The sequence below is a fragment of the Triticum urartu genome, chromosome 6 (assembly GCF_003073215.2).
Source record: "Triticum urartu cultivar G1812 chromosome 6, Tu2.1, whole genome shotgun sequence".
NCBI lineage: Eukaryota > Viridiplantae > Streptophyta > Magnoliopsida > Poales > Poaceae > Triticum > Triticum urartu.
In genome coordinates, this window is record NC_053027.1 from 569,492,292 (window position 1) to 569,500,266 (window position 7,975).

The following is a 7,975-nucleotide window of genomic DNA, read 5'->3' on the forward strand; positions in this document are numbered from 1 at the left end:
TTTTCTCACTTAATTGATGGTGATAGTCCTTCAACTTTCTGTACTTGCTGAGTTATTTCAATGGAATCCGAGTTCGATCAACTTGTACATTAGATGGCAGTCATTTTGTTCAGCTATGGTCATCTTCTGGCTTGGAGGCCATCCAAAAATAAATAGACCGTCTCGTCTTGCAAGAACCGTCTCGCTTGTTTCATCATCGCCAACCATGGTGCTTGGACGGCTGCATGCTCATGTACATGTTGGTAAGAGATGGTTCAAGAGATCAATACATAGTTATGTACTTCGTGCTGCTCTTTCGCACCATTTATGTCTGCGACATCAAGAGACCCATTCACAGATATATTCAAACTATCGTCCGGTCATCGACGTACATCCAACTTCGATTCATCGGTCAATCGAGCCGTATTAAAATCAATTTGTACGATCATCATCTACATCGGACATTACACATTTTTATTTCATTCAAATTGATGACAAAATCAGAAGATTAAAGTATCACCTTTCTTGGGAAGGCTACAACGACAGAGGAGATCTTCAATGAGTGGGAGATCTTCGGGGGAGCGTTGAAGCAAACTAGTGGTTGGGGCGCACCCAAGGTGCGCCTCCTGAGATGAAGTTGGGGCGGTGCCAGATGGGGTGCGCCCCTTTCACCTTCCTACTTGTACTATGACCTGTTGTTCGGCCATGAGACATTTTCCCTTTTGTTTAGTTTGAAGTCAGGATGCTCTCAACTGGGAAGAAGATTCAGGTAAAAATGCCCTTGTGATGCCCTTCTGCTTATTTTCCTCATGTATATGACTCTATCTCTACACCACAAAACGAACAAAAGAACCTTCTTCCCTCAAGAACAGGCCTTGGCCTCGAACCTCGGTAGGACCACAAACACAATTGACGTCGGGGCCAGGGCCAGGTGCACGATCGTATCCGCGGCGGACGGCACGAGGTTCAGGATCGGGATGCAGCCATCGCCTGCCGGCTCCCGCTGGACGCTGTTCAGCAGCATCGTCCTACTCTGGTGGTCGCCGTCCTTGGCGTTTAGATGGTACTCATTCCTCTTCATGCTCTCGCTCGACGGCTTGCTTCCCAGCCATGACACCGCTTTTTTGAGGCCACCGCTGCGCCTCTGGTGGCCGCTTCTTTTTTTGAAGCTCAAGTTGAGGACTTGAGGTCGTTCTAGAGGGTCACGTTGTACCCAGTGCTGTTGCTTAGGTTGATCAGGAGGAGCATGACACCTTTCTGCATTGTGGAATAAGCAAAGCTTTGCTGAGAACAACAGAAATGATTGATCAAGCTGATGTTTCAATGGTAGTTGAAGTAACTCTTCAGACACAAGTAACTTAGAAAGTTAAGAAGAACAGCCATATTACTTCAACATTGGTAACAAATACAAAGTATCTCAAGCAGTTCACTTTAAGAATGGCACATCGTTGGATTCTTACGTGTCGCTTGCTGAAGTGAGCATAAGCACGCAGCTCACGCGATGCATTTATATCAACTTAGAGAACTCCATTGCCCATAAGCCGATGCCATAGCAGAGCACTGAGAACAGAAGGAGGGACCAACACATATGAGCCACGTTCTGGAAAACATTGCAGCGACCGCCTACGATTTTTTTACAAATGTGAGTCTTGCCTGTAGTAACCAGAATTGGTAAGAATGTCTTCGTGTCAAGCAAATCGTAGTTGCCTCCGATGAGAGTCTGCCTGCAGAACACTTTTGTGTTGTACTTCGATGCCATTCCAAGTTGATCAAGGTACCTGTTTGCACCAAAATTATGTCACGATCTTTTGCGATTACTCTGTGTATGAGCGTATAAATAGTAGACTCATAGAAATATTGGTGAGGCACAATTTAATCTTACAGCAATTCACTGAATAACTGAGTGCAGATATTATCCGTGTGGATCTTACTATTAGTGATGGAATTAAATGTCTAATGGTTGGGGTGCTTAACATGCCTGTGGTAATAACCAAAATAAATAAGTACCGAGCCAGGGGTCGCCCTCACACTTATCAGACGGAAGCATACCCAATATGCCTGAAATAGTCCTTTTCATCGCATCGACAGTTTCAGGAGGGACATCTCTCTGGACTACACTTAGATCCAAAGCTTTTACATCTTTTATCAAGTTCCAAAGTGAAGATTTCTGCAAACAGTACAAGTGCACCATGATTATGAACAGTATCAATACACCGACTCGACAGGATTAAAAGATGTAATCTATTCTAGGTAACTTTTTCGAGTGGAAACTCTCAAAAATCTATTCTTTCTCAGTGGAAGGTAAATAACTTCCTCACATCTGTCCGGAGACACCTCAATCTACAGGTAAACTATTCTATGTTGCACTGCTGCTTATGATTTCATTTTCTATCTACACATTGCACATTTATGCTGTGGAGCTTCACACAGAATTAGTATATTTCGTAATAATTAATTTTTATTTGTCAAACAAAGTCTTAAAAGAAACATCCAAACAACATGCCAGCAGCCTAGCACCAGAGTGTTGATATGAGTAGGATGCACTAATTACTAACCTCAACAGCCACCATGGATCGTAGTCTATTTCGAAGAATTGATAACTCATCCGCAACCAATTGAAATGTATCTTGTTGTTCCTGAGAGCAAGATAAATTTTTCTCATAAGGGAATAGTAATACACTGTGCTTTGCATGATTAGCACTCATGCATTAACTAAAAAGATAATTTGAGCATCGGCATCATGCTTACCTCGGGGAACCCGTGGAGACACCTCCTCTGCGTGTGGAGCTCGTCAGGTGATGCCACTGAAGAGGCCAACGCCTCAAATATTTCAGACCAACTTTCTTATATATTATAGAAACTTTCATAGGAAAATATTTTAACCAAATATATTTCGGGCCAGGAGGCATCCATATGTTAATAAAAAAACATTTATGTGTGTGCGGTCATCTCGACGATCCACATAATTCAACACAAACATATAATCTATTCATGTAGGTTAGATGAAGAAACAAATGGAAAGGAAAGACAATCTGCACGGAGTCTCCGTCCTGAATCTCATTGTCACCCAAAGATTATTGTTTCTTTATTTTAGATCAGTTTGTTGTACATCCATTCCCCACAGCATACTTCATTTTCAAATTGGAGAGAACAGTACATTGCTCTTGGGCTACTGAATCTTAAGAAAACCTAGCAAGATATCTACCCATCCAATAGAATTTCCCAACAAAGATAAGATCGATGTCTTATTGATTGGTCTATGCTGCACACTGAGATCGTTTTGAATGAATACCTAGAAGTTAGGCCTGAGAACAAGACCAAAAAATTCTCTCTTATTTACTACAGATCAGAAATGCATAATGTAGTTTCCCTCTATTGAATTTTCCTCCCTTCAATGGTGTTACTCTTTTCAATGCACATAATTAATATCACTTTGTAACCAACCACCAGTCCACCACTAGTATACTCAAAAAACAGGTTTCAAGCTATAAAGACTGAATGAACTCTTATTCAAAAAAGAAATGAAAAAACAATTATTCAAAAAGAACTGAAAAAAATCTTATTCAAAAAAGAACTGAAAAACTACCTTACTTGGGTATTGCATGATGTAATACTTCCAAACGAGATCCGAGCACAAAAACATTCCAAGTTTCTTTACAAGAAGAAATATAGTTCTGCTCTTCAGGTTAAGTTTCAAACCATCTCACTCAATAAATATAAATAATGAGCAGTTTAAATTTAAGATGTACTATAAATCTTGTTCTGAGGAAACTATCAGAGTCATGGCACACGAGTTCAGTTTCTTTACGGCTGAATATTTAGTTCTTCTGAAAGGCACTTCAGTGTCTAACAAACATTTAGAAAGAAATTCTCCACTGCACCGCTACTTGCACCAAAATGATTAAACCTAGTAAACTCCCTTCAGGAAATTCTTTTGGACTGTTAGCACTTCAATATTGAGTTCCCAATTTGGATTAGAAGAGACCTTTGATGTGCGTACAAACTATGCAGCCTTGGCCCTTCAACAATGTTGCTCCCATGCCACTGGACCTATGCTTGCTTGAGAAAATAAGGACGCCAACTCCGGCAACAAGTGCATCAATCTGGATTAATTTTTTCCAATGAAAAAGAGAAGAACATGAGCACATGCAAAGAGGAGCAGTACAGAAGTGCATGTCCACTCATTGTGCTCTGCAACCTTCATGGCATGGCCGTATCGTCTCTCTGTCGTACGCCTTGGTGACCATCTTGATTGCGGCGAGGCACTCGCCGCACATCGGAGGTTCTTGAACACGTGTATGGGCGCTCCGGTCGGCATGGCAAGCAGCCCGAACACCACGGTGAGCCTCCCAGAGTAAGCAACAAATTCAACTCATCTCACACATCATGAGCGATCAGTGGTTCTAGGCTGCTAATCAAACTGCTCTTGCCAAAGTATAGCTACAAATGTAGATTTCAAAGGTTCTCTAGGACACAACCAACATCAATATTACATCAGGACAGTAAATAAATTAAAGATATATTAACTAACTCAATGAATAAATAAGTTGCTTTATAGAAAACACTAAGGGCACTTGAATTAAAAAAAGGCTTCAATCTTACCTCAACATAATCAACCTGGCCACCAGCTTCAGTCAGTGTTTGCACTATTTGATCCTTTATACGTTCACCAGCACTGTTGCTATTATTCAACGTGGCAGTTCTAACATTTACCGGTGATCTACTAATGGATAACGCCTACATAGAAAATAACAATTGCCAAAGACAGATAGTATCAAAATTGTTTGTTCCATGACATGTATCAACTATTAGTCTTGTTTCTGTTGAATACTCAAACCAATAATAGAAAGGCAAACATAAATGACAAGATATTGTGATAAAACAATTCTACCTTCTGTAAATGCACCATTCAAAACTCAGAATACAAGTGCGCGAGGGGGTATATATAGGCACCTCATTGGTCCCGGTTGGTGACATGAGCCGGGACTAAAGGGGAGCCTTTGGTCCCGGTTCAAGCCACCAACCGGGACCAATGGTGGTGGGCCAGGAGCGAGGCCCATTGGTCCCGGTTCATCCCACCAACCGGGACCAAAAGGTCCAGATGAACCGGGACCAATGGCCCACGTGGCCTGGCCGGCCCCCTGGGCTCACGAACCGGGACCAATGCCCACATTGGTCCCGGTTCTAGACTGAACCGGGACTAATTGGTTGACCCGGCCTGGACCAAAACTCTGTTTTCTACTAGTGTTATTCCTGAATTTATTTCAGGATTTCCGGTGATGCGCATTCAGTGGGAGGAGACGTTCCCGTCGACGACGAGGCGCCTACGGTGACTTTGTAAATTTCAAGATGATATGCCGGCTCAGTCTTTCGGAGGTGCTCATAGGGGTAGGGTATGCGTGTGTGCATTCATAGGGATGAGTGTATGCGCGTGTATATAAGCGCTTGAGTCTGTACTGATGTTCAAAAAAAAAAACAAGGTTCCCAGCCAGGGCCCCAACATGCATTGTTGTCGCAGCCCAAAGTCATCAGTTCCCTGCTCTCGAAACACTTCGAATAGAAAAGAAAGAAAAAGGTGTAATTCCATGAAAGAAATCTAGATTTTCACACAAGACACATGAAGGATATATAGATTCAATTCAACCATGCAATGCAAGCGATACACATATAACAGTTCCGCGCATCTCAAGTACTCAACTCGATCGATCTAATGACACCAGCTAACACACGCACACACAAGGATGCATAATTGCATAGAGATCGCAAACTGCTGGACGACAAAAATGCTCGGGCTTCCGTCTGGCTCCTTGGCTAGAGCAAGTGCATCCATCGTCTGGCGACACCTCCGGCGACCTCAGCGGCTCCCTACTTGTCTACCGGCGCCATTGGGGGCAGGCGGGCAGGAAGTGGCCCGGCTCGCCGCAGAAGGCGCAGGCGTCGTACCCCCTCCACGCGGCGTACCGGTCGCCGGGGCCGCCGGTGCGCGTGGGGCAGTCCCTGGGCATGTGCCCCAGCTTGCCGCAGGTCTCGCATCGGATGTCGGCGGTCTTTGTGGTGGCACAGTCCTCGTCCGCGTGGCCCGCGCCGCTGCAGACGCCGCAGCGAGCTGCGCCGGCGGCGTCGAAGCCGGCGGGGGTGGTGCAGAGGGCCTCGAAGTGGCCGTTTCCCCCGCAGCGTGAGCACGGCGAGGCGGCGCAGTGGTTCCTGCGGTGGGTGCGGGAGCCGCAGGCCGAACACAGGTAGGACGACGACATGAGGGAGGCTGGAGGTTGTGGCTGGAACGTACAGCAGGGGCCAAGGGTTGGAGAGCTAGTGAGCTACGGATATGAAGACGAGCTGAATCGATCGATCCTTGGGTTTGTTGCGTTTATATATAGCGGTCTAGCCACCGACGATGCGACGAACTCGACACCAACTCGATGATGACGTACGCCTTCTACTTTTGTTTTCTTCGGCTGGCTCGTACCAAAAATGCTAAAAAGAGACCTTTACATGAGTTTTACAGGGACCTTCACTCTAATTCACCCTCTCCCTCCAAGCCTCCCTGATTTTCAGGTAGGTGAGGCCCCTTCCTCACCTTAATTCAATGATTAGTTGACAGCTTCACACCTATCCGTAAAGAGCCTGTCGATCTAATATATGACACTAGTCTATGTTATTATCTTCATAGCGTAAAGTGTCATAGAAGTAGCATCATATATGGTTGCATTTATTAGCTTATAGACTCAACATTTCTTAAGAAGCGCTATGTGATGATAATATAATATGTTACTTCAAACACCTCTTTCCTCATTAATTAGGTGTCACATAAGCAAACTTGTCTTAAAATGTATTATGTTTCTAGCTAAGTTACTCTTATTATGATTAGCCTTACGCTTGCTTCCTTCCTTCCATTCATTGGTCACGCTCACGCCTACGTGCGACTCGATCCATCCTCATTCCACGCGTTAATTCTGCCGTTGTTCCTTTTATTAGAAAAAACAAAATCTGCACCAATGCATTCACCTTCACGCACTCCACCGCACGTACGTTCACTAGCCTTTTTCTTTCATTTTTTTCCTTCCTTTTGCATTTTCGTTTTCGGTACCTATTACTCTCTCTCTCGTAATGTAAGACATCTCTTGACACTGGTGTATATATTGTCAAAAAACGACGTCTTATACTCCCTCTATTCAACAATGTAGTGCTTCCTCTATCCACGTGCTTTAACTTTGACTGTAAATTTAACTACCGAGACCGATTGCGGCGGGAGCAAAAATTATATCAGTGAATTCGTATTTGAAAGAAGTTTTCAATTATATAATTTTTTCTCCCGTCGCAGTTGGTCTCGTTGGTTAAATTTATGGTCAAAGTTAAACCTCGAGAAACGCGGGCGCATTATATTTTGGAATGGAAGGAGTATTATGGAACTCTTTCCTGGGCGCCAATTAGGATAGATCCTATCTCGTGCCTTGCCAGTTAACCGTGCATTTGGTTAACCGACGCTTACATGGCCATCCCACCTACGGGTGCAACGGGAGAGACATCTTTTTGGGAAGCTTCCAAGCTAGGAAGATTCCCGAAGCCTCCTAGCTGTTTTTTTTTTGTTTTTTTAGCTTTTTTTAGCTTTTTTCTACACTGGTTTTGTTTTGGTTTTTTCTTTAATATGAATATTCTACTTTTTACTTTATTTTTAGTTTTTCATTTATTTTTTTTATCTTCTTCAAAATGAACAAACATTTTCCAATTCGGTGAGTTTTTTTCAAAATCAATGAACTATTGTTCTAAATCAATAAACATTTTCTAAATTTGACTAACTTTTTCTCAAAATCGTTGAACTTTTTGAAATTTGTGATTTTTTTAAAAAATTGGTGAATTGATGATTGTTTTTCAAATTTATGAAAAAATTCATAGTTGATGAACTTTTTTTCAAATTCAATGAGCTTTTTCCATATTGCTGAAACCTCCTTTTCAAAATAGTGAATTTGTTCAAATACGTGAATGTTTGAACTTTTTG

At 42.9% G+C, this 7,975-nt stretch overlaps 1 pseudogene; it reads right to left on the reverse strand.

Annotated features, from left to right (window-relative positions):
- Positions 1–841: 841 nt before the first annotated feature.
- LOC125517074 lies at positions 842–4,256 on the reverse strand (annotated as a pseudogene).
- Positions 4,257–7,975: the final 3,719 nt, after the last annotated feature.